At 47.2% G+C, this 25,006-nt stretch overlaps 1 long non-coding RNA gene across 1 annotated transcript in view; it reads right to left on the reverse strand.

The window, feature by feature from the left end:
• The window catches only part of LOC123329924, an 83,500-nt gene that overhangs the window by 10,726 nt on the left and 47,768 nt on the right, over window positions 1-25,006 (reverse strand). The window contains exon 2 of the long non-coding RNA XR_006545532.2: window positions 24,619-24,707. This is a non-coding gene — a long non-coding RNA (uncharacterized LOC123329924). The remainder of the gene's footprint in view (window positions 1-24,618; window positions 24,708-25,006) is intronic.

Consider the following 25,006-nt stretch of genomic DNA (forward strand, 5'->3'; position numbering starts at 1 on the left):
CACAGCACCTCTCAACAAGAAGTCGTAACTAGAACAAAGGAGATGAAAATGGTGCCAGACGCCAAGTGAGTGCCAAAGGAAACCCTAAGGAATTGCTGCCCCAGAGTTCTCCACCCTGGAAACCAGAGCCACTTCCTCCTCTGGGGAGAGGCACTGATGGTCCAAGAATGGCAACCACCAATGCCAGGTGAGTTGGCCTGATGACTGGGCTCTGGAGGGCAAGCCAGGCATACTCCCCACAGAGGGAGACTTTATTGAGCCTCCCCTCTCCAAAGAAGTATTGCTCCAAAGCAAATGTGGTGCTTCTGCCTAAAAGGAAAGTGTTGGAGAAATTACTGAAAACACAATGATGTTCAATTCTGTCTCCAAGATAATGGGGACAGGGCTTTGAAAGAGCTCTTTGATTCTAAGAAAAAAAAAATTAGAAGGAAGCTGAGCATTTGTCTCTGTGAGATGAGAAACCAAGAGACAACGCAGTATGGAAGTCCTGGGGTCAGACCATGTCAAAGAAAAGAGCAAAACAAATGCCATAAAAATAAGGTTTGTTCCCCTCTCCCCCACATGCCTATTCTTAGCTGATACTCACAGCATGGCATCTGGAAATCTGAACTCACTAATTTGAACTGTGTGAGGAGAGACAGTCTAAACGAGTAAGTGGTTCAAATGTTAGAATTTATTTGGAAAGAAATGATTCAATTATCTGGAAGAAAGTATGATGCCAAAAAAGCAATGTCAGGAAGTGGGGGAGGGGGTCTCCTTAAACAAATATATGATGTTCATTTGTTAAAACAGAATTGTGTTCATGAAATGATGCCTGAGGTCCTCAAGAAAGTGCTTGCCCTTCCTCTTCTTGTCTGGATGGGCTTCCCCTACATCATATGACCTGCTTTGTTGAGACGACATTCACTCTACTCTTCCCCTTAGAACAGGAGGTGGACAATGTGTAGGGAGAGAAGCTTCTCAATAAAGAAAGGGCCCCAAATGCCTCCCCTCTTATACTTGTTACTCTGTTAATTTCCTTGTCAAAACCCGGTGGGATTTAAAGCAAAAGGATTTTATTAGGGGAAAGGTCCATGTGAGAAAAAACAGGGAGGAAGCCATGGAAGTTAGGAGGATTATCAGACCCCCAGTGAAGAGGAGAGGAAAGGCAGGTCTTGTGGGAAGCAACCTAGACTGTCACGCAATCTGAGGAAGATTCACTGGGCCAGGCCCATGGGTCGCAGCTGCTGTGCTCATTCACTGGCTGGGAGCAGCAGCCCTGGGGGTGTCAGAGCCAGCACTGGGGCCCTCGATCAACTGCAAGTCCTGTGGTAAGAGGTCCTCAAGGCACATTATCATGCTTGCTTCACCTCTCTGTAGTTAGGGTGGCTCCAGTTTCAAGTTTAGATCTGTGAATGTCTGGACTAGGGGCTTCTGCTTTTGGGTATGACAGGCAAATGGAGAGAGAAGGTTTGCATGCTAAAATATTTCAGGGACTCCCCTGGCGGACCAGTTGGTTAAGACTCTGCGCTTCCAATGCAGGAGATGTGGGTTCGATCTCTGATCAGAGAACAAAGATCCCATATGCTATGTGGCACAGCGAAAAATAAAATATTTCAGCTGCTGAGATATTTCAATAGTTTGTGAAGATCATTGGGGTAAATATTTAAAAAATTAAGGCAGAGCTTCTCAAGGGTAGTCCTCTTCTGGCAGAAAACACCTGTTTAAAAGTCTTTATTTCTGCCCAGATCTGTTGAATTAAAACCTTAGGGGTTGAGAACCAGAAGTCTAATAGATGCCATATTTATAGACAGTACAAAGTAAAGAAAAGCTTGTTTGAGGTTATTTACACCAGATCCAAATTAAATGATACCTAAATGAAATATGACCATATTTTAACATCAGTCTTCCTACTTTTTCCTTGCCACTAGTAGCTACATACACCCTTCTGCTTCAGATTCCTTCTGTTTTCCAAGTCCTCCCTTCAGATAGCTAAGGGGAGGGGGGGAGTTAAGAACATTCTCAGAAAACTGGGCTTCAGAGAAAGCAGTAAGATTACTCAATTGTTTCACTCTTGTTAATTTGAGGGTCTTAAATTATGCATGTTGTTGTGCTCATATTTGCATGTTCAATTCACATGCCTGAGCTACCAGTCAGCAAGATAAAAATCAAGCACAATAATTTAAGTAACCTGGGTCTGATTTCTCCTCATCCAAATTTCAGGGCTAACCGTCTTTGAGACAAAGAATAGATAATTAAATCACTTGGGAAATGCAGGAGGCGTGCTGGTGGGGTCAAGAAAGGAAAGCACAGGTCACGGAGCCAACTCCTGCCTCCATCCCTTGCCAACGCTTTCTCCTTCCATGCCCCGCTGGATTTCATAACCTCTATAAGGTCGCTTTCCCAGAAGGGACTGACTGCCTTGATTCCAATCCTTAAACCTAGCCAGACAGGGAGGCCAGAAGTGGAGTTTGTCCTCTGTCTGACGTGGGTAACCTTGAATATAGAGAAACCACCACAATAGGACGGTCCTGAAATTTGAACCAATGCGAGCAAATATGCAGATTAGGAAGTTGGAGCCACTCGTCCATTGGCGGATTGCTCATGTGACGTCACAAAGGCCCAGCCCAAAAGTGGCCAGAAGTGCTGTTGGCAAGTTTCTGGGCAAGTTGCAAAGTTTTTAATAAATTATTATTATTATTACTATTTGTATATGTGAGCCCCTTAAAAAAAAAAATCAGCTGGTCCTATTTTCCTGAATTTCCTGTGTTAGAGAAAAGTGTTCATGTACTAGCCAGAGCTGAAGGACTCAGGGCCGAAGAGCATTTTGTTCTGTGTGGTGGCTCTGTCCCTTTACTTAGGGCTGACTTGGTGTTTTGAACAAAAATGACATGAGGGAAAGCTGTGAATTCCAAATGAGCCATGGGGACTTTACGAACCTCTGCAGCTTAGTGATGTCTGAGAAGCCCCAGCCTGACCTAAAGTCTATGAGCCAGCTCAGTGGAAATCTTTGGCTGCAATCTTGATGCCAAGGCTCAAGAAATGCAGGCATAGGAGCTTGGGGCCTCCCTGACTTCCCCTACCTCTCTTTGCCAGGTTCAAGGCAAAGATAGAAGCAAGTTCTCTGACTTGTGATCTTCTAGCAGTTGGCCCCTCAATGCGAGGTTCCCAATTTCAATACCTCTGAAGAGTTGAAGTCTGTTAGAAAGGAGGGAGAAAGCTTATGTAGAGAATAACAAAATAGGTATAACTGCTAGCTTCACACACCCTGAAAGCTTGTTTTTCCCAAACAACTGTCCTTGAAATGTCTGGCAGCTCCTATGACGCTATTTGGTCTCCTAGAGCCACTAGGAATTTTTCCAACATCTCTCACCACAGGAACCCCTCCTCCCCAAATTGGCACAGGCGGGAGATGTAACACAGCTGAAACGTTTCATGGGAGTTGGGGGAGGCACTCTGTGTTGTTTGGTTTGTCCAGATACCATTTTATCTCCTGGGAATAGCATCCATTTCCCACCCCCTACTCCCTTGGGGGAATCATCCCATCATTGCTGTGAGTCTTTGTTTGGATTAAGAGGGAGCCCCACCCCGCAACTGTAGAGACCGGAATGTGTCCCAGGCCTGGCTGACCTGTATGTCCCATTGTCCTGGCTACACTGGGATCAGGACTGAGCATGTCATGCGCGTGTGGTCAATCCAGGGACTTTGATAGGAACTTTGTGACAGTAGGTGCTCTCTTTTTGCACTGAGATTGCTAACCTGACAGAGCGCAACCATGGAGTTGATGGTGACCATCTTCGCCCTTACAAAGAAAGAAGCCATTCAACAAGGAAGTCAATACCAAAAAAAAAAAAAAAAAAAGAGCTAAAAGAGAGAGAGAGATTTCTGATAATGTTGTTTGAACACCTGGATCCAGCTGTGCCTGAAACTAGAAATGGGAAATTTTAGTTAATGGAGCCAATATATTTTCCTTTTGGTATAAGTCAGATAAGGTTGAGTGTCTGTTAACTTGGTAAAAAGAATCCTCACTTAGATATACAATCACCGGGTAAGGCTTACTCTTACATCTCAAGGATGGTTTAGGGCTAGATTAGTCCCCTTCCTGTGTGGTTTCTTCCTGGTTCCTTCTGCTTAGCTGGGGGCAGGGCGGTGGGGTTGATTTGATGACATATAGGAGATAGATAGAGGAAACTGGTTATTCTGGAGTGGTACAGCACAAGGATCAAATGAAGGATACTGGGGTCATATTAGGGCTGGGAAACTAACATCACCTCACTGAACCCCACTTCTCTCATCTGTAACATGGGGAAAGCGAAGGTCTCTCCCTGCTGTGTCGCTGTTCTATGCACAGCATCTGGTGCATAGTAAATGCTCAAGAAATAGCAGCCATTAGCTAATTCTAGACAATCAACACAGAAAAGATGGGCTTTTCCCCCCAGCCTCCGGTACAATGCAGGAACAAGGGAAGGGAGGGCTCTGAAAGCCTTCACTGCAGTTCTAACCAACAATTCAGAGCTTCTGTTGACACTGCCAGCCACAAGCACCTGCTAAGCGGGCAGCGTGCACCTGCCACCTGCCACTCCAAGAAGAGATTCCTATCCAGCCAGAGCAGGCGGCCTCCCTTCTAGGCCAGATCCTGGCTGTGTGTGGAGTCTGCAAGCCCGCCCACCTGTTCTGAAACCCCAGCTGGGCTCCATCCTTCACTTGTCCCACCTCCCACCCCCCACCTTCCTTCCTTGATCCCACGCCTTCCACGTTGTTGGCACTGTGCTAGGATTCACAGAGTGTGCAAGGAAAGAAACCTGCATCAGTAAAGCACCTCCCACCTGCCACACAATTGCTTTGCTTATCTGTCGGTCTCATGAACCTGAGAGTTGTGTTAAACACACCCATTTCACAGAGGCACGAACTGAGAGCACTTCCCGCCATGGGTGATGGAGTCAAGATCTGAATCCTGGCATGTTTCTTCAAAGCCCATATTCTTCTCTTTCTTCTCACAGGCTGCCTACCACAACAGAGTGTAGATGGAGGCAAGATGTCACATTAAAAAATGTAGTGTGCAATTGCACTTGTGGTACTTTATCTCAGGAAACGAAAGCCAAAGTTCACATAGAAACCTGTACATGAACGTCTACTGGGGCTTAATTCAGAATTACTAAAAACTAGAAACAACCTAAATGTCCCTCAGTTAGAGGATGGGTTAAAAAAAATCTGTGGTACATCCATACTATGGAATATTATTCAGTAACAGAAAGGAATGAAGAACTCGCATGCATCTTGAGTGAAAAAAGCCAGTCTCAAAAGTTTGCATACTGTAGGATTTCATTTATGTAACATTTTCAAAATAACAAAAGGGAGAATAGATTAGCAGTTGCCAGGGACTGGGGGAGAGGAGTTGTAGCTACACAAGGATAGCATGAGGGAGCTTTGTGGTGACAGAATATTTCTTTATCTTGATTGCGATGATGTTTACACAGATCTGCATGTGTTAAAACTGCATAGAAATGTCCACATGCAGGACACCGGAAACCAGCAAGATCTGAATAACTGGTCAACTCTATCAATGCCAATTCCTGGTTTGTATATTACACTATAGTTATGCAAGATATTCTCCTTGGGGGGAATTGGGTAAGGGTACATGGATCTTCCTTGTCCTTTTACTTCTTTTTTGAAACTTCCTATGAATCTATAAAAATTAAAATTTTTTCCCTTAAGTTAAAATAACATAATTCCTAGTACAGAATAAATGCTCAGTAAATAGTTGGTATAAATACTACTAGGATTGTGGCTCTTATGTAGCCATATGCATGGAGTAGGGAGACAGATATGTTAACAATTGACTCAAATACAGAAGACAGAAAGCAGAGATGTGCAATAGAAACATACTCAGAGCCATATACATAGTTAAATTCTTTCTAGTAGCCGCATCCAAAAGGAAAAATGGAATAGATGAAATTATTCAGATGAAATTAACTTTAATAAGATAGTTTATCTAACCCAATATACCCCAAACAGTATCATTTCAACATGTAATCAAGATAAATATTAGTGAGATATTTTACTTTTTATTTTTTGGTACAACATCTTTGAAATCTGTGTGTAAGTAATCAGCTATACCCCAAAACAAAATAAAAAGTTCAAAAGAAAAAAAAATAAAAAGTTTAAAGTAAAAAAAATCTGTGTATTAAGTATAACACATCTCAATTCAGACACTAAATTTTCATTGAAAATACTTGATCTGTATTTAGATTTTATAATTTATGGTTGAAAAACTAGATTCACATGCCCAAGTTGTTCCAAACATACTTAGTTTTCCAATAACTGAATGCAATATTAGTTTTTTAACTTAAATTTAAACTAATTAAAATTAAGTTATTTTAATTAAGAATTCTGTCATTCAGTTGCACTAGCGGCTGCCTTTGGCTACTGTGTTGAGCAATGCAGGTAGAAAGGGGTGTGGGCTAGACAGAGGATTCCAGGTAAGACTTTAGGGAAGTGATGCATTTGAGCCAGGCCTCAAAGGATCAGTATGATTTTCACAGGGAGGGAATATGTCAAGAACACAAATCACATGGACAAAAGTAGGCAAATTCTTCTGGTTGCCCACGCAATATCTATACCCACTTTCCTTAGTGACCTAACTTTGTTTTTTGTTAAGTGGCAACAGACCAACTAAAAAAATCTACATTTCCCAGCTTCCTTTGCAGATTGTTGTTGTTCGGTTGTGTCGACTTTTTGTGACCCCATGGACTGTAGCAAGCCAGGCTTCCTTGTCCTTCACTATCACTTAGAGTTTGCTTAAACTTGTGTCCAGATATACAAGCCATTTCTGATAAACAGTATGTGGAAAACAGTTGGGTAGAGCTTTCAGGAAAGCTTTTTAAAAAAGGGTCAACTCAGCCGCTGTACCCTTTTGCTTTTTTCTCTTCCTCTTTCTGCATGCCTGGAATGAAGACATGATGGCTGGAGTTGCACCATTGATTTTGTGACCTTGATAATGGCAACCATAAACCAAGGATAAATGAGAAAAAACATGAACATGGGAACTGATGATTTTGAGGACATAGTATGCCAGTCCTGGACTTCTTTTTAAGTGAGAAGAAAATAAACCCCTATTTCTTTAAAAACCACTGTTATTTTATGTCTCTGTTACCAGTAGCTGGGGCTTTTCAGGTGGCACTAGTGGTAAAGAACCTGCCTGCCAATGCAGGAGACTTAAGAGACGTAAGAGACCCCCTGGGTTGGGAGGATCCCCTAGAGGAGGGCATGGCAATTCACTCCAGTATTCTTGCCTGGAGAATCCCTTGGACAGAAGAGCCAGGCAGGCTACAGTCCACAGGGTTGCAAAGAGTCAGACATGACCGAAGCGACTTAGCATGCACACCAGCAGCCAAGCACAATTCCTAACCAATATAAGGTGTGAGTGGAGAAGGGAATGGCAATCCACTCCAGTAGTCTTGCCTGGAGAATCCCATGGACAGAGGAGCCTGATGGGCTACAGTCCATCGGGTCGCAAAGAGTCGGACACAACTGAGCGACTAAACCACCACCACCACAAGGTGTGAGAGTGATGGGAGAAAAGCAAATAGTTTGGTACAATTGGTATTTCGTAAAACCATCCTGGGAAAATTATTTACATATTGAGTACTGCTTCACAGAGCTTAAGAAGTATAATTTACCTAATCATTGCTGCAATAAAATTGTGTTAATGAGGAAACTGAGACACAGGGAGAATTAAGCAATTTAGTCAAGGTTGCAGAGCTGACAGGTAGTGAATCTGGGCTTCAAGTCCAGGCAGTGTGTCCAAAGGGCTGCTGTCTTGGACAAAAGTAAAGGAATTCTGTCTGAATAACATGAAGGAGCTCAGACTAGGTTTGGACACATGGACCTTGGCCTAGATGTTCAGAGCCTTCAGGCCCCTGTGGGTCTCTGAATACCAACCTCAGCTCATCTGTTTGGATGTGCCAGGCTGTGTCCCTCTACTTGACTGCACCCAGACTCTGGGCCACGCCTCTGAGATTTGCTTACTCCTTCAAAGTGTGCTATGTAGCCTCAGGGAGATGACCTCTTGGCTGAATATCATATTCTCTGATTTTCTCCCAAGCTTTCTGACCCAGCAGGGAGCTCCCTCATTTTTACCCCAAGTACACTGGCTTCCCCCGGGGGCCCCACAGCATCAGAGGTTGCAGGGAGCCTCACTGGGGCTGATGCTCATAGGTACGCCAGGCCAGAGGTTCAAAGCTAATGTCTCTTCTGATTGGCAGGTGGCCATACTTGTGCTGGTTATTAAAGACATGTAATAATGCCCTTGCTTGGGCTAAAAACTCTGCGTCTTCACAGCTATGGGATCTTGGAAAAGTCACTTCACCTCTGAGTTTTAACATGCTCATCTATAAAGTGGGACTATAATACCTCCTGTGATCAATGAGGCTGCAAGATCAGATTAGGCCTGTAAAGAACTCACCTAGCTCCTTGACAGGGCTGGGTAACTGGTAGTTACTATTATCCTGCTAGAGATGTCTCAGCTCAAGAGTCCACAGGTCAGCGTTATTGCTTCCTGGGTCTTGAACTTGAAGTAGGGAGCATCTTTGATAGCGAACAACTGCAACCTCCCGGCTCTGAGCCTCAGTTGGTAGGTAATGTGGAAGGAATGCTGGTCCTGTTTTTAGATGATCTGGGGTCTCATCCTAGCTCAGGTCTGATGTGGGACAAGCTGCCACTAAGATCTCTGTGCAGTCTTCAGTGGGAAGATTGTAGACAAAGACCCACAGGGGGCCAGGTGGGCTGTGCAGATGGGAGAAGTGGTGTGGGGGGTTGGGTTTCAGATACAAGGAGAGGGGGCAAAGGTAGTAGGGATGAGGCAGGGGTGGAGAGGTTCCTGTCTTAGAGTAGGCCAGTTCTACTGGCCTAGAGTCACTAGCAACTTCATGAAGGGAAGGGAGGTAGAATATGAACATCTATTAAGCTCCTACTCTATACCAAACTCTCTCTATATTATCTTATGTAATTTTAATAACACAGTTCAAGGAAGGCATTTTAATCCCCATTTTATAAAGACAGAGATTAAGGCCAAAAGAGGGAAATGACTTTCCCATGAGTCACACAGCTGGAGGCAGCTGAACTGCCATTCAAACCCAGGCCTGACTGTCCAGAGCGGGGGTCTTTTTGATTCCTTGAAAAATGCCATTTGGGGGTTTCCTTCTGAGGGTGCTGCTCCTCTGACTGAAACTTCCCCAACTCCTGTCTGCTTTCCAGGCCAGCTCCTCATCCTGCAGGCTTCTGTTTAAACATCACCCTTTGGGGAGGCCTTCCCTGAACACTCCCTGCCCTGGGGCCCCGAACAGGCCACACCTGCCCAAGTTAGCCTCTCTCACTGAGCTGTTCCCTGCGTCACAAGGCACAATCACTTATTAACTTTTTGTTTGCTTCCTTTATCTAGACAAAGGCTTTACTCCCAAGGAGCTTACATTGACATGGAGAAGAAAGACACGGAACCCAGAAACCAATAGTTATCCAGGATGGCGATAAGTGCTGAGAAGAAATGAAAACTAGGCAACGGGCTGGAAAGTGACAGAGAGGGAAAGGGAAATTTAGAGTGGGGGTTGTCAGGGAGGGCTTCCTGGGGAGGTGATATTTTCAATGAGATCTGAGAAGTGAAAAGGAGTGAGTCATATGAAAATCCAGGAAAGTTAGCTCCAGGCAGAGGGAAAAGTAAGTACAAAGGCCCTGGGGTGGGAATGAGTTTGATGTGTTCAAGAAGTAAAAGAAAGCCAAGTGGCTAGAGGTTGGCAGTCCCAGGGAGGGTGACAGGAGATGAGACAAGGCCAAGGGCCAGATCATAAAAGGCCTTAGAGGCTGAGCTAAGGAGTTGGTTCATTGCTTGGTTAGTCTCCCACCTAGGCTATGAGCTCTACAAGTGCAGGGCCCTTGCTCACCACTATATGCCAAGACTCTAGCCCAGTGCTTGGCACATGGCAGATGCTCAGTAAATACTGTCTGAGTCAATGAACAAATGTGTTCACATACTGCCTTCTACACTCAACACCTTCTCTCTGTGTATTTTACCATCTCTTTCCCCCAGGCTTCCTGTTTTCTCCTTGCTGTCCCCTTCACCCTAAGCCCCAGCTTTGAGAATGTACCCTAATCATGTGAGATTATTTACCCACAAAGGCTCAGGGGTCCCCCTTTCAAGAAGGCCTGTATTTGCATAGTGCATTGCAGAAAGTGAAAGTGTTAGTCACTCAGTCGCGTTCGACTTTTTGCAACCACGTGGACTGTACTTCAACAGGCTCCTCTGTCCATGGAATTCTCCAGGCAAGAATACTGAAACCATTCCCTTCTCCAGGGGAGCTTCCTGACCCAGAGACTGAATCCAGGTCTGCATTGCAGACGGATTCTTTACCATCTGAGCCACCAGGGAAGCCCATTTCAGAAAGCTCCCTCCAAATCTGATGGCATCAAATGGTGGGATTTCAGGCCCATATGTGTCTGTGTCTACTTGGAAGTCCTAGTTGCCCCCTCAGATCAGTGCAAGAAGGCGACCCCAACCACCAGCTGCTAGGAAACTCGGTCACATCAATAATTCCTATGCCTAGCTCTTACACCAGTGCCCGAGGGAGCGGGAAGTTAATTAGCTTTGCTGGAAAGGGCCTGTGAAATGTGTGGGACTCTGCAGACTTGAGAACCCTTCACACTCCAGGCACAGCTCTGCATTCCAGCCCCAGCCCGGGCTCACTAGGCCAGATCTTACACCTGTTCATGGTGTGGGGTGGTATTTACAGACAGTAGACACTCGTGGGTCAGCGGGAGGACAGGGATGGGGCCACCCCTGTGCCGCATTTGAGTTGTCGCAGAGTTAACTTAATGATGAAACAATCACCATTCATTCTCCCTTCTCCTGGGAGTGCAAATGGCTTTATAAACACCAGGCCTAGGGGGAACGTGGGGAGGCGGGGTAAGCGGTTTACCTTGGGTGGGGAGTGAACCTTCAGTCCATTAAGGGGAGTCTGAGAGCAGAAGTTAATGGTCCCTCCAGGCCTGGAAGTTAATTCGGCCTTGAAAAGAGTTCTCAAAATCCATTTGCCTACCACTTTGGCCCACACTGATCTCCACGCCCTGCCTATGCCTCCTCGTAACCTCTCCACTCACTGTTCCTTGGTCTGATTTTCTCCAAGATGCTGGCCCAGGAAGTCACTGACCTTAGATTGGGTTTCTCAAAGTGGGGAGTACCTTCCTTCTGTACGCAGCACAGATGATGTAATGTGGGTGAAACGCTTGCCTCTGGTCCAGAATTTAAGGTGCTGACAAAAAATTCAGTCATCAAGATAAAATAAGCACAAGCAATATTAGAAGAATTAAGATTCATGAAAAATATCTATGATGAACAAAATAACAAAATTTATAATTAGTTCAGGATCTTATTCTCACTCACTCGGACCCTTGCTCAAATGACTTTGACCCTCATTGGCATGACCTTGACCCTCACTCATCTCCCTATAACCCTGATGCAAGATGATCTTAGATGGCCCGCATGTGAACTTTCAAAATTTTAATACACACTTTTTTTTTTTAATTACAGCAAGTGATGCCAGCTTTCTAGTCATGGTAGGGATATACCATTTCTCTTTTAGAAAAAAATAGTTTTATTTATTTATTTTTGGCTGTGCTGGGTCTTCATTTCTGCGTGGGCTTTTCTCTAGTTGCAGTGAGGGGGGCTGCTCTCTAGTTATGGTGCTCGGGTTTCTTATTGGGATGGTGGTTTCTCTTGTTGTGGAGCACGGACTCTAGGGCCTCTCGGTCTTCAGTAGTTTCAGCATGTGGCTCAGAAGTTGCAGCTACTGGGCTCTAGAGCACTGGCTCAAGAGTTGTGGTGCACAGAGTAATTTGCTCTGAGGCATATGGGGTCTTCCTGGATCAGGGCTTGAACCAGTATCTCCTGCATTGGTAGGCACTGAGCCACCAGGGAAGCCCCAATTTCTCTTTAAAAATACATTGATTTTAACAAATAATTTAAAGAAATTTATTGAGTAAATAATAGGATGGGGCCAAGGTCCTGGTGGGGGGATATTTGGTCAAAAGCGTCATCTGTGATCCTGCCGAAGGCAGGGCCAAACTAACCTTCTCTTCTGTTCTTTGTTGTATGAAGGTAACTTCTGATTTATAGCAGGAGCTTAAGAAAAAGAGAATGGGCCTTATTGGAAGGGTGGCTTCGACAGTCACCAAGTCCAGCTGAACCTCATACTCCTCACCTCTTGAATGGGGCTTACAACATTTGCCCCAAAGGGCTGTGAGGTTTATAGGAGGTGACTATAATGTGCTCAGCGGGGATCAACAGGGCCACACCTTGATTTTTTGTGGGCTCCTTTCCTGGAGAAGGGAATGGCTACCCACTCAGGATTCTTGTCTGGAGAATTCCATGGACAGAGGAGCCTGGCAGGCTGCAGTCCATGGGGTCGCAAAGAGTCAGACACGACTGAGTGACTAACATTTTCCCCATTAAAAATGCTAAAAGTTATTTTTTATATCTGCATAGTTATAAAGATAAATGCAATCCACTTTAATTATTAACACATTCACCTTTATACCAACACAGTCAAGGTATGCATCTTGCTTATTTCAAGAAGTATTTTGGTGGGGGTGGGGGGACTCCTGAAAGTACCATGTCCACAGGCCTTGTGCCTGCTGTGCTAGATGGAGAGGCCAGCGCTGGGCACAACAGACAAGCACTTACTCTTTTAATCTTCACAGTGCCACAAAGCAGGCATGACTAGCTCCATTTTATGGATGATGAAAAGAAAGTCCAGAGAGGTTCAGCAACTTGCTCAAGGTCACACAGCCCCTGAGTAGCAGGGCAGAGGTCTGAATACAGATTCCTCTGATTCTGGAGTCTGCCACGCTGCCATGCCCCAGGAAGTGAGCGAGTCTGGAAGGCTGCCAACATGAGCGGCTGTGTCCCTTGGTAATGGAAATTGTGATTACGTTTGGGGCCGGCTCCTGCAAGGCCTGCAAGGTGGAGGCCATCTACAGGAGGAACCCAGTTCTCCTGGCCCCTTGGTTGCCTGCTAGTTTGGGAAGGGGCTGGGCAACACGCGCAGGCTGGCTGCTTGAGAGTCTCTGGGCATTTAAGCTGCCACCCTTAGGCAGCGAGACGTGCTCAGGGCCTCTGAGACTCTGAGGACCAGACTCTAGCAGACTGGGCTGCAATGTGCTTCACAACTCTGTGTTCTTGAAAAGGACAAAGAAAAAGAGAAGAGGAACTTTGGACGCAGACCAAAGCCACTCAGGTTTTCCGCTGTGTCTTCTTGCAGGCTCCTCAATGAGGAGGGCCTGACAAGTGTCACCTGAACAAGGGGTCAGAGCCATTCCCCTCCACACACGCGACACTGCAAGTTTAAACAATTGTGGCTTGAGACAAAGATCCTCCCAGGGAAGGAAAATCTAACCGAGTTTGCAGTTTCTAGCTCCGGCACTTCTTGAATTATACATGGGCAAAACCCCCTTGAAGGCTGCTTTTTAAGCCGTTGAGGGGAAGGCATGTAATTTTGGTCTCTGGCATTCTGCTAGAACACTTGCTGAAAGTGGGGGCCCCTCCCCAGCCAAGTGGCGTTTGCCTCGAAACCAACTGGGGGACGTTTGACGCCTCAAATAGCTTCAAGCTGCCAGCTGAAAGGATGCTGAGGGAATCGGTTTTCTCTTTGCCACAGGCTTGTCTCCTTAGGGGCCTCTGTCCCTTGGAGGCTTTTGCCTTGCCATGGCAGCTGTGAAACTGACCACAGACATCCTCCTCCTTTCTGGCTGGGAAGACGGACAAGTGCTATATTCTTCTGGAAGGGAAGGCAGGGGGCTGGGTGGGGGTCTGCAAGGTGCAGCAGGTCCAGCCAGGCCCATTCCAGTGTCCTCTGGGAGATGGCAGCTCCAGGTCCAGACCGCCCTGACATTACACTGGGTCCAGAAAAAATGGCGCTGTTTCTGGTCCCTGTAATCGGGCAAACTGTCTCCAGTGATCTGCAACTGCAAAATGCAGCCTAAAAGAAGGGGGTTCCCAGCATTCTTCTCCCACGGGGGATTGCCCCAGGACAGTGGACAAGGGCATTTGAGGATTCTAAGTTGACTGGGATCATTTGGGTCATTGGTGGCTTAAAGTGAGGGCCCTGGTGACAGTCCTGGGGTTTAGAATGGCTCTTTGTAACTTATTAGCTGTGTGAACCTGAGGTTACTGCACCTCTGGGACCCTCAGTTCTCCTGACTGGAGAATGGGCTGATTATCTACTTCAAAGCATTGCTATACAAATGAAATGCATGCTGTGTGCCTTTAACACAGAAGTAGGGCAGATTTGAAAAAAAGTGAAAGTGTTAGTCACTCAGTTATGTCTTTTTGTGACCCCATGGACTGTAGCTCACCAGGCTCCTCTGTCCATGGGATTCTCCAGGCAAGAATAGTGGAGTGGGTAGCCATTCCCTTCTCCAGGGGATCTTCCTGACCCAGGGATCACACCCAGGTCTCCTGTATTTGCAAGCAGATTCTTTACCATTTGAGCCATCAGGAAAGCCACCAGAAATGGTAGCTATCATGATCATCTGCATGCTGAAGATAAGCAAATGACAAGTGGTGTTAGTTCCCATTGGTAATTCAGAGGGTGTGTGTGTGTGTGTGTGCACGTGCATGTATGCATATGTGAGTGCCTGTTCCCTGAGTGTGAATATGTGTGTTTGTGCATTCGTGAATAGGCTCCAAGCAAAGGTCAGGGGAAGCGTGTTCTTGTTCCTAGACTGGAAACTTGAGAAGGGCAAATACTTCATTATTTAGATTCAAAAGCTACTCATTAGACGAGACTCGGGCACTTAGAAAGAAGAGCTGACCTACAAGTGTAAAATGTTATTATAAGTAATGACAATGATTATAGGATGAGGGTTGAACGGAGAGAGGGAGCCGGAGAGGTTAATGTCCATTAACTACAACGAATTAGGAGATGGTGCTTCTGCAGACACTTCTGGGTGAAACCTAACGGTCTGTTTATTTACCTCACGGGGAGCTCTTAGCACATCAAAAAGGTATTTAAAACACCCCCCCCCACCTCCCCCCTCCCGCCAACAATTAGCTTTAGGAAGAAGAGTAAATATGGACACAATTTATCACTCCAAGAGAGCCCTGCTATCAGAGACAGATGCCGTCAGTTAAATAAAACAGACACTAAGACTTGCCAGAAAGATCAACCCAGAAGCAATTTGCTCATTTGCTGATCATCAGTGGACAGTAGGATTTTGGGGGCCCATCAACAATTCATGTCTTTATGCTGATTTTTGTAACCTGAATTACATGTTTCTTTTTGCATCCGGTGGGGGAAGGAAGACTCAGGAATGGGTTGAGGTGATTTCAGCGGCTTTGTCCATCTGTGATTTTAAAATGTAATAGAAAGAAGTTGAACACTGAAAGAGTTACAAGATTGGGACTTCATTGTAGACGGTCCAGTCATCCCGATTTGCCCGGGACTGAGAGGTTTCAGTGCTAGAGCCAGGAGAGGGTTGGTCACACCATTTATATCCCCTTCCCGGGGTTCCCAAGTGTGAGTATTGGTCAGTCCCAGTCAGAGTAATAGTGGGCAGAAGCTGGCTTGCGGCTTTCCCGTTAGAAATTCTACCTCCCCCCATATGGTGAAACAGACTGTGAACCCATTAGCAGCAGGAATGTGGGGTCACGTGGGACGAGTGCAGGGGAGCTGCACACACCGAGGTAAACGTGCAGGGAGACCTCTGATAGGTGAAGGCGCGGGGGCCCAAAAGCTGATCTCGTACAGATTGCTTCTAACTTCCCAGAGAACTCTTGATGGAAAATTGCAGAGCCCGGTGACACTTTGCAGATTCCAGAGTTTCTGCCCTCCCCACCCCTGTCAACAGGTATCCGATCATGTTTTATAAACCAGGACAAGAATGCACACTAGATACTCAAAGTGCACATCATTCTATCATTTCAGCTGCTCCCACTGCTTCTGAGATTTTTGTATATAAATATCTCTGTGTGTGCGTTTGTGTGTACATTTCTTGACATATTTACGAAGTCCCAGTTTGCCAACCTTCAGGGCATAATGCAAGAACTATTTTTCATCCTAATCTTCTGTAATGACATGTTTTATTATACTATTTCAGCTGTTTCCATTGCTTTTGCTGTTTCATGTTTTATGTATTTTAACTAATGCTTTAATTTTAGGACGTTGTGCCCTAAGGTGGTTTCACAAAGGCTCACTTTGGAAAAGCAATGGGGATTCACAGAGATGGCCGTTGGAGGCTCTACCCACACACAGCACGGCACAGAAGAAAGAGGGTCCGAACACAGGGCAGGAAGCAGACACACTGGAAGGCAGACTGTGCAGGTCAGTAGCTTAAGGGCCTAGCATCCATAACACCAAAATGTAAGGGGAGCTTGTGTTCGCCTAGGGCTTCTGCCCCATTTGGCACCTGCGAACCCCCTGGGTTCTGGACAAAGCAGGATGGTCGGTCACCCTACCAAGATGGTGGGTTTGATGCTTGAATATCCTGGTTCTTAGCAGGAGGGGGGCTTTTGGTGTGACACAGAAAGAGCCTGGAGTTTGGAATGTGCTCTTCTTAGTTTCAAACCCCAGCTCCGCCCATGCTTTAATAGTCGTTTGAATCTGAGGAAGTCACTTAAGCCCTCACTAAGCCTCAGTTTCCTCATCTGGAAAATGGGGCTGGGAAAGCATATTGTGCAGAAGTGCTATTAGGGATGGAGGAAGTGATGTGTGATCTACATCTGGTACATCATCTCCTGGTTCCCTGATCTCACAGTGAGGGAGCCACAGCAAATGCTCAAAATCCACGTCCCATGGCAGGCCACCACCCAGACCTCCCAGACTTGGGCACCGTGTCCCCACAGCCTGTGCAAACCCATTGGCAGTGGGGGCTAAGGAGTACAAGAGGCATAATAAAAACGGTAATAATTATAATATAATAATTATAAAACAGTACATTTTTAGTTTGCCAGGCTCCTCTGTCCATGGAATTCTCCAGGCAAGAAAACTGTAGTGGTTGCCATTCCCTTTTCCAGGAGGTCTTCCCAATCCAGGGATTGAACCCAAATCTCCTGCGTTCTTTACCGTCTGAGCCACCAGGGAAGCTCCATAATGGTAATAATTACAATTACAAAACAGTATATTTATATTATAAAATACTTTATCATCATAAAATATTACAGTAATCATGGTGATACTAAGATGGCTTCTGTTTACTAAGTGCTAGCTATGTGCCAGGCAAGCCCTGTGTTACACATTGCCCTTCCTCATCCCATGTACTCTCCCGCCAGGACAGCTGCTGGGTAGGTGAGATCATAACTCCCATTTTGCAGATGAGGAAATGGAGACCCAGAGAGATGAAGACATTTACCAAAGACTACATAGCAAGCAAATGTTCAGTGGGGCACTGGGAGCCACATCGGGGGTACTCCAATGTCCATGCTTTTTAGCATAAGGCCCTGGAAGAAAAGCTATGACAAACCTAGACAGCATATTGAAAAGCAGAGACATCACTTTTCTGACAAAGGTTCATATAGTCAGAACTATGGGATTTCCAGTAGTCACGTACGGATGAGAGTTGGACCATAAAGAAGGCCGTGCACTGAAGAATTGATGCTTTTGAACTGTGGTGTTGGAGAAGACTCTTGAAAGTCCCTTGGACAACAAGGAGCTCAAACCAGTCAAGCCTAAAGGAAACTGATCCTGAAAATTCATTGGAAGGACTGATGCTGAAGCTGAGGCTCCAATACTTTGGCCACTTGAAGTGAAGAGCCAACTCTTTGGAAAAGACCCTGATGCTGGGAAAGATTGACGGCAGGAGGAGAAAAGGGATGGCAGAGGATGAGATGGTTGGATGGCATCACCAGCTCAGTGGACACGAGTTTGAGCAAACTCTGAGGGATAGTGAAGGAGAGGGAGGCCTGTTGTGCTACAGTCCCTGGGGTCACAAAGAGTTGGACATGACTTAGCTACTGAACAACAACCTGCAGCCTCCTTGTCTAGAAGGAGTGCAGAATCAGTCAGGGTTTTAAGGCACTGAGAAGAAATGGAGAGGAAAGGTCAGTGGGCAGAGCTGAGAAGCCCTTCTGTTGTCGGGCCTCAAACACACACTCCAGCCTGGAACAATCCCAAGGTAGGGCAGGGGCAGGAGCCTGATATTTGACACCTGCCTTTCTCATCCCCCTTTCTCACCTGTACCCACTGCATATCCACAGCCCACCCACCTGTCTCTGGGCCTATGCATGTAAGTGTGGTCCGTGAGCATAGAACATACATGTATGACTTTTAGCTCTCGGAAAACTCCTATTCACCCTGCAATGCCCAGCTCCTTCATGTCCAGGCCCGTGTCTCTTTAGATTCCCACTAGTGGCTTCTTTACTGACTTAATGGTAGCATCTGCTCGTGCCTGACATGAAATGATGGAAAGTTGGTGGGAAGTTCGTTGGTCAAAGTCTCTGCTGTCTTGCTCACCCTATCTAGATGACAATAAGCCAACATGTTTCAGACCCTGACAATGTGCTACCACACTGAGTTTAATTAATGGGGTCCCAGAAGCATCATCACTTCTATTTTCTAGATGATGGGTAAGCAAACTACAGCCCCTAGGCTAGCTGCCTGCTTTTGTAAATAAAGTTGTACTAGACACAGCTACCCTTGCTCATTTATGTGTGTCCTCGGCTGCTTTCACACTACAGCAACAAGGTTGAATAGTTGCCGCAGAGACCGAACAGCCTGCAAAGATGTTTACTATCTGATCCTTTGCAGAAAAAGTATGCTGGCCTCTGTAAATCAACGTGAAGACCTGAGGTTCAGAGAGACTTAGCAACTTGCCCCAGTTCACTCGGCCAGCCAAGGGCAGCCCTGGGGCTCAAACCTGAAACCCCAGCCTTCAAGGTGGTGCTCTTTCTATGCCCCAAATGCTATCCTGGCTTTCTTCCAAGTCCTCCTCCAAAGACGTCCTCAGGTGCTCAGCATCAGACCACATAGCAGAGGCTCCCTCCTGCTTGGGTTGGGGGGCAAGTGCAGCGGCTGATCACAGAGTCACCTGGACTCAGGTGTGAGCACTTTAAGGCACATTGGGGCCCAGAAAAATGGAAGTGGGCTAGAGAAGATCTTTTTTTTTTTTTTTTTTTTACAGGATGAAAATACACTTGATAAAGAACCTCACCTCACCTGCCGACTCATTTCCCAAGCACTTTACAGATAAACCCGTGATGCTAAATGAATCAGTCTCTGCTTAGCTGCTCTGCTGTTTCCAGTTTCAGAGGGGCCAGACCCAGCACAGCTTGCAAGTGGCAGGGCCTTCCTTGGGTCTGGAGACCGCCCCTCAAAGGAGGAGACAAAACTCCTTCCCACGTCCCACAGCCAAGATCCTCTATGTCCCCCTCCCCTGCGCCCCAACCAGCACCCACCTTCCCCATTTCAACCCTGCAGCCTCCCCATCCCTGCGTCTCCAGGGGTCTGCTTCCCCACCCAGCCCTGGGAGCTCTGTTTCAACTGAGATACAATTACAGATCACAGTCCTTTCCTTCCTCCCTTTTTCTTCTTAATAAAACTGTTTTGTGTCTCCACCACCCCCCCTTCCTGCATTCCTCCCATCTTAGTCTTCCCCTCTCCCCCTCCTGTAGGAAATGTCTTGGATTCTCTCACTGGGGTGTAATGGTTAAATTGCTACCAGCTGATTAAACAGCAGAAGTTGAAGCTATAATCCTTGGTGTTCAGGAACCCGGGGAAGCAGAGACGAGGGCCCTGACCTGCTTAGCCCCCCTGACCCCCTGCCATGGGCCCGCCCTATCTTTGCTCTTTTCATTTGTCCCAGGCTGATAGAATCCTGGGGCGGGGGGTGGGGTATGGAATAGGGCTGGGGGAGGAAAAGGAGAGGAGAGGCAGAGACAGGGGAGGGAGGGAGGTGATGCCTCCCCAGCCCTGGCCCAACCTCGAGGAATGTCTGTTCCCACCTCTGTCCCTTCTCTGCCCCCCAACAAGCCACACACACACACACACACACACAAACCGACACATACACATACAGACATTCTCACATACACACATGCTCACACACACCCAGACCCCCAAGCCACACACATACCCTCAGACACACACACACTCACATGCACATGCGGACATTCTCACATACACACACTCATGCTCACACACACCCAGACCCCTAGTCACACACATTCACACACTCTCACCCAGGCACTTTCTCACTCTCTGCAGAAGGCAGACCAGGTGAAGGAGAGGACCCACCTGCCTTGCCCCTCCCTCCTCCAGGGAACACTGTCTCCCCACCTGCCCCACCCAGGAAAGGATGGGGAAGACAGAGAAGAGTGAGCTGGGATGGAGGGTCAGGGGAGAGGGAGGAGGAGAGCTTTTTGGTGATGGGCCCACTCAGGTTGGACCCAGGCTCTGCAGGAGCCCGGGGGTTTCGGGACAGCCCTTCTTCGATCTTCTCTGAGCCTTGTTTGCTAACTGGGGGTGACAGCCACCTCACAAGGCAGCTATGAGGATGAAGCAAGTGAATACAAAGCATCATGCCCAGCCCATCACAAAGCCTGTCTCATCTCAGATGGCCTGGGCTGAGGGCTGGGGTGCAGGGCAATCGTCGTAACCTCAAATACATAACCTTCAAATACATTCACCCCCTACCCCCACCTGCTGGCAAGTAAAGCTGTGTGCCCCTGGGCTCCTTACGGGACCCCTCTGGCCCTCAGCTCTTCCCCTGCAAATTGCCATTGCCATGCTCTCCTCACGGGCCTGTGACAACCGGATGTGACCCTGCACTAGCCGTGCCAGGTTCCCAGTGGCCAGGGACCCCTCAAGGGTATCTCTCTGTTATGGGTGGTGTGGTTACAAGTGACGTGGTTGTGAACTCAACCTCTGGGCGGAGAAGAGTAGGAGGCAGCGAGCCTCCTTGGGAAAGTTGATTTCCATGGAAAGTGCAGTTCAGATGAGGGGAGGATCCGGCCTAGACTCACCCTCCCCCACACTTCCTCAGAAATCAGGAGAGCCCCAGGGTGAAGAGGGAACTGGCTACCAGCCCAGGGAATGTCTGCCCCTCTGTCCAAATACCCTTGGAAGCGACCTTTCTCTTCCTTTGGGGGAAAGAAAAGCCTCTGTCTTAGGGTTCTCCAGAGAAACAAACTCTCTTTCTGGAGACACATGTCTCTGCCATTGTATCTATATAGGTAGTTCTGTATAGAGAGATATAGATATGAAATAGATATCCTATATGTAGGATAGACATAATATGTTATTGTTGTTTAGTCACAAAGTCATATCCGACTCTTTGTGACTCCATGGACTGTAGCCTGGCAGGCTCCTCTGTCCATAGGATTTTCCAGACAAGAATACTAGAGTGGGTTGCCATTTCCTTCTTCAGGGGATCTTCCCAACCCAGGGATCGAACCTGTGTCTCCTGCATTGGAAGGTGGATTCTTTAGCACTGAGCCACCAGGGAAGCCTATACATGATATAGATCAATCCATATGTAGCCAGCCAGCCTTCCTTACCTGCGGACTTCACATTCCTGGATACAGAGGGTTGCTTGTATTCACTGTGCTATGCCACCAACAAAGATGGGTGTTTTTTTTGTTGTTGTTTTTTTGCCTGGACTCAAACCTGGGCCGTGGTAGCTAAAGCCCAGAAGCCTAACCAGTAGGCCACCAGGAAACGCACACATTTGAAATTTGTATCTGTTGGAACCAAGCCCCACATATACCAACGGACATTCATAAATATAGATCTGAGATAGATGTCACATAACCTACATCTATCTATATCTATCTATCTATTGAGAGGGAGAGAAAGAGATGTATTCCAAGAATTCGGCTTGCACAATTACAGAGGATGAGAAGTCCCACAGCCCGCCATCTGTCAGCTGGAAACCTGGGAGAGCTGGTGGTGTAAGTTCCAGTCCAATCACAGGAGAAAACTGCGTCCAACTCAAAAACTAGCAGGCAAAGAGTGAATTCTCTCTTCCTCTGTCTTTTTGTTTTATTCGGTCCTTCAAGGGATTGGATATGGAAGGGCCATCTGCTTTACTCAGTCTACCCATCCGATGCTAATCTCATCCTTAAACATCTCAGAGACACACCCAGAAAGTGCTTAACCAGGTATGTGGGCACCCTGTGGCCTCATCAAGTTGACACATGAAATTGACCATCACAGCCTCCAAGTCGGGGACTAGGAGAGAGTGGAGGAGAAGGCTCCTCGAGGGCTGAGGGTCGGGCCCATTTCTGTGCAGTGGGGGTGATTAGTGTCCCCCCAAACCCACCCCCCAAAAGGGACATATCTGCAGGGGAGGGATGTGGTGAAAGATGGAAGAGAAGGCAAGCGCTGGCTTCCTCTGCTGCCAGCTCACAGGTAGCTGTGCTGAGGGAGGTCCAAGAGATAGAACCTGCTGTCTCGGGTTCTTTCCTAGGCTGAGAGTCCCTGGTGAGGTGGGGTGGGGTCTGAAAATTGCACCGGTGTAATTATGGGAGAAAGAAACTCTGGTCACAGCTGGTTTGACCAGAACACTCTTCCTGCGTAGGACCTGCCCTGAACTTGGTGTGTGCAATAAGCTACTAAACCTGGCTGTTTACCTAGAGGCAGGGCTGAGGCAGGTGCCCAGGGCTCAGAATTCAAGGAGGCACTTGCTCACGGAGTCATGCCAGGGCCCAGCCCCACAGTGGCATGATCATGAGCCTGAGTGCCTTTTTACATTTTGCCTGGTGCTTGCCTCACCCCTGTCCTGCCCTGCCCCCAGGGGTAGGTAACTTTTCAGAGAAACAGGGGGCATTCTTGGCTACTGGCAGCAAGTGGGCTTTGGAGCCACAGAGATCTGGGTTTCAATCCTGGCTTTAGCTGCTTACCAGCTGGGTGACCATGGATGGGTCTATTCTCTTATTTGAACTCAGTTTTCTCATCTATAAAATGGGTATGATACATTAAAACCTACCTCAGGGGCTGTGGTGGGGATTAAATGAGAGTCTGCCCAAGAAGTGCCTGACACTCAAGACTATTGTTACAATATTTGCAGCTTGGAAAGAGGAAGTTGGGGGGTAGCAATGGGAGTACCGGCTGCATCTGGAGGCAGATCAAAGGTGGCCAGCCAAGCTGATGAGCCGGTTGGGTGTACCTTCAGAGTGAACGATAACTGGTCATTTCTTGTTTAAGAAAAACCCGGGCTCAGACTGGAATAGCAAGGCAGCCCGCGCGTGCAGCTCTTTAGGAATCTTCACAGCCCTTTACAGGAGTCGCACTTCCCTGCCTCTTCCTCCTGTCTGGAGTGGAGCCGTGATGCTCCTGTGGGCACCACCTCCTGGTGGGGGGCGCGAAGACAACAGTCTCAACTCCCCACAGTTTCAGCTCTGAGGACGTGAGCTGGTCACCTCCTGGTGTCCTGGTGCTTCTGTCAGAGACACAGAGGACATTGGGCTGGGTCCCTGGCGATAAGGACAGGTTGGGTTGAGCAACCGCATCTGTTCCTTATCCGGGCGACCAATCTTTTCTGAAGTGCAGCTCTGGCTGATGCCCTGCAGCGCGGGGGAGGTTCTTACTCCCACCACCCGTGAGTTCACAATTCTCCAGGCGGACGGTAGTGGGCTGCGAGGCCCCACAACTGCCAACTGCCCCGCAAGGAAGGCAGACAGGGCCTCACATCATTGACCTGCTCTCACTTTTCAAGCTCATTGATTTGCCCTCTTGACCCTTGTTCCCAGAGAGAGAGAGGAGAGACTTACATCCCAAGCAAGGAGCAGGCCCAAAGTTCCTATATGGGTTGGTTTGTTTTTTTTTTTCTTTTAAGGGTGGGGCTGCTCATCAGCCTGAAGCAAACCCCTCCCAACCTTCCAGCTTAAACTACAGCCCTTGCTTGCTTGCTTGCACCTGGCTTGAACCCAGCTCCTTAATCTGTCCCTCTGCTAGGGCTCCCAACACAATGACGTTCACGATGGTTTGTGGAAAAACTGTCTCCCACAAAATCAGTCCCTGGTGCCAAAAAGGCTGGGGACCGCTGCCCTGGGGTATAAACTCTGAAAGAGCAGAGAGACACGGCTATTATTTTTTCAAAAGAAATTATATAAACTTACAATTAAATAAATAAATTCTATTAATAACAAAGGAAGTAAGTATTCAGAACTCCTCACTTGATCAATTGACTGCATTATTCTACTATCTATGCTATAGAGATTATTTCCGTCTATTACTTCTATATGGTGAAGATACTATATGGTATTTGCTACTGTACCTCTGTCTGCACATCTTTTCCCAACTCTGCATTCAGTGAACTCATATTGGTAGCTTGAAACTGGCCACAGTGAGAGTCTTTGCACCACAGCAATTGGCAAATGCTGCAAATCAGAGTTTTCCTTCTGGAAGACAATTATCAGATATTTACCTGCGCACCAGTGGTCACAACCTTTGTGGTAGGTATTAATCATTTCCCTTGAACAGATGAAGCAGTTGAGGCTCAGAAATGCTAAATGATGTGCCCAAGGCCAACTGCTAGGAAGTGATGGGGCTAGGGTAAGATCCAAGTTCATGCCATTTCCACTGTCAGGATACACCTTCATGTCTCCTGAAGACAGGGAAAAAAAAAAAAAATCCAGAAGCTCGCTTTTTTCCAACTTACCTGATCTCCAGCTGCTGCCTTGTCTTTGGTGAACGCCAGCCATGCAGAAGACCTCTGATTCAGAGAAGAGTGGTAGATAAATCCTTGGCCTGAGAAGAAGGGAGAGAAACAGACAAAAAAGACAAGGTCAGGGGCTTCCCTGGTGACTCAATGGTAAAGAATCCACCTGCCAATGCAGGAGACACAGGCTCGACCCCTTATCTAGGAAGATTCCACGTGCCACTGAGCAACTAAGTCCGTGCACCGCAACTACCAAGCACAGGCCCTAGAGCCCGTGAGAAACAAGGACTGAGGCCCACACACCTCGAGCCTGTGCTCTGCAACGACAGAAGCCACCTGGGTGAGAACACTCACCACCACGAGAGAGTAGCCCCCTGCTCACCACTAG

This window comes from Bubalus bubalis, chromosome 17 (assembly GCF_019923935.1).
Source record: "Bubalus bubalis isolate 160015118507 breed Murrah chromosome 17, NDDB_SH_1, whole genome shotgun sequence".
NCBI classification, from domain to species: domain Eukaryota; kingdom Metazoa; phylum Chordata; class Mammalia; order Artiodactyla; family Bovidae; genus Bubalus; species Bubalus bubalis.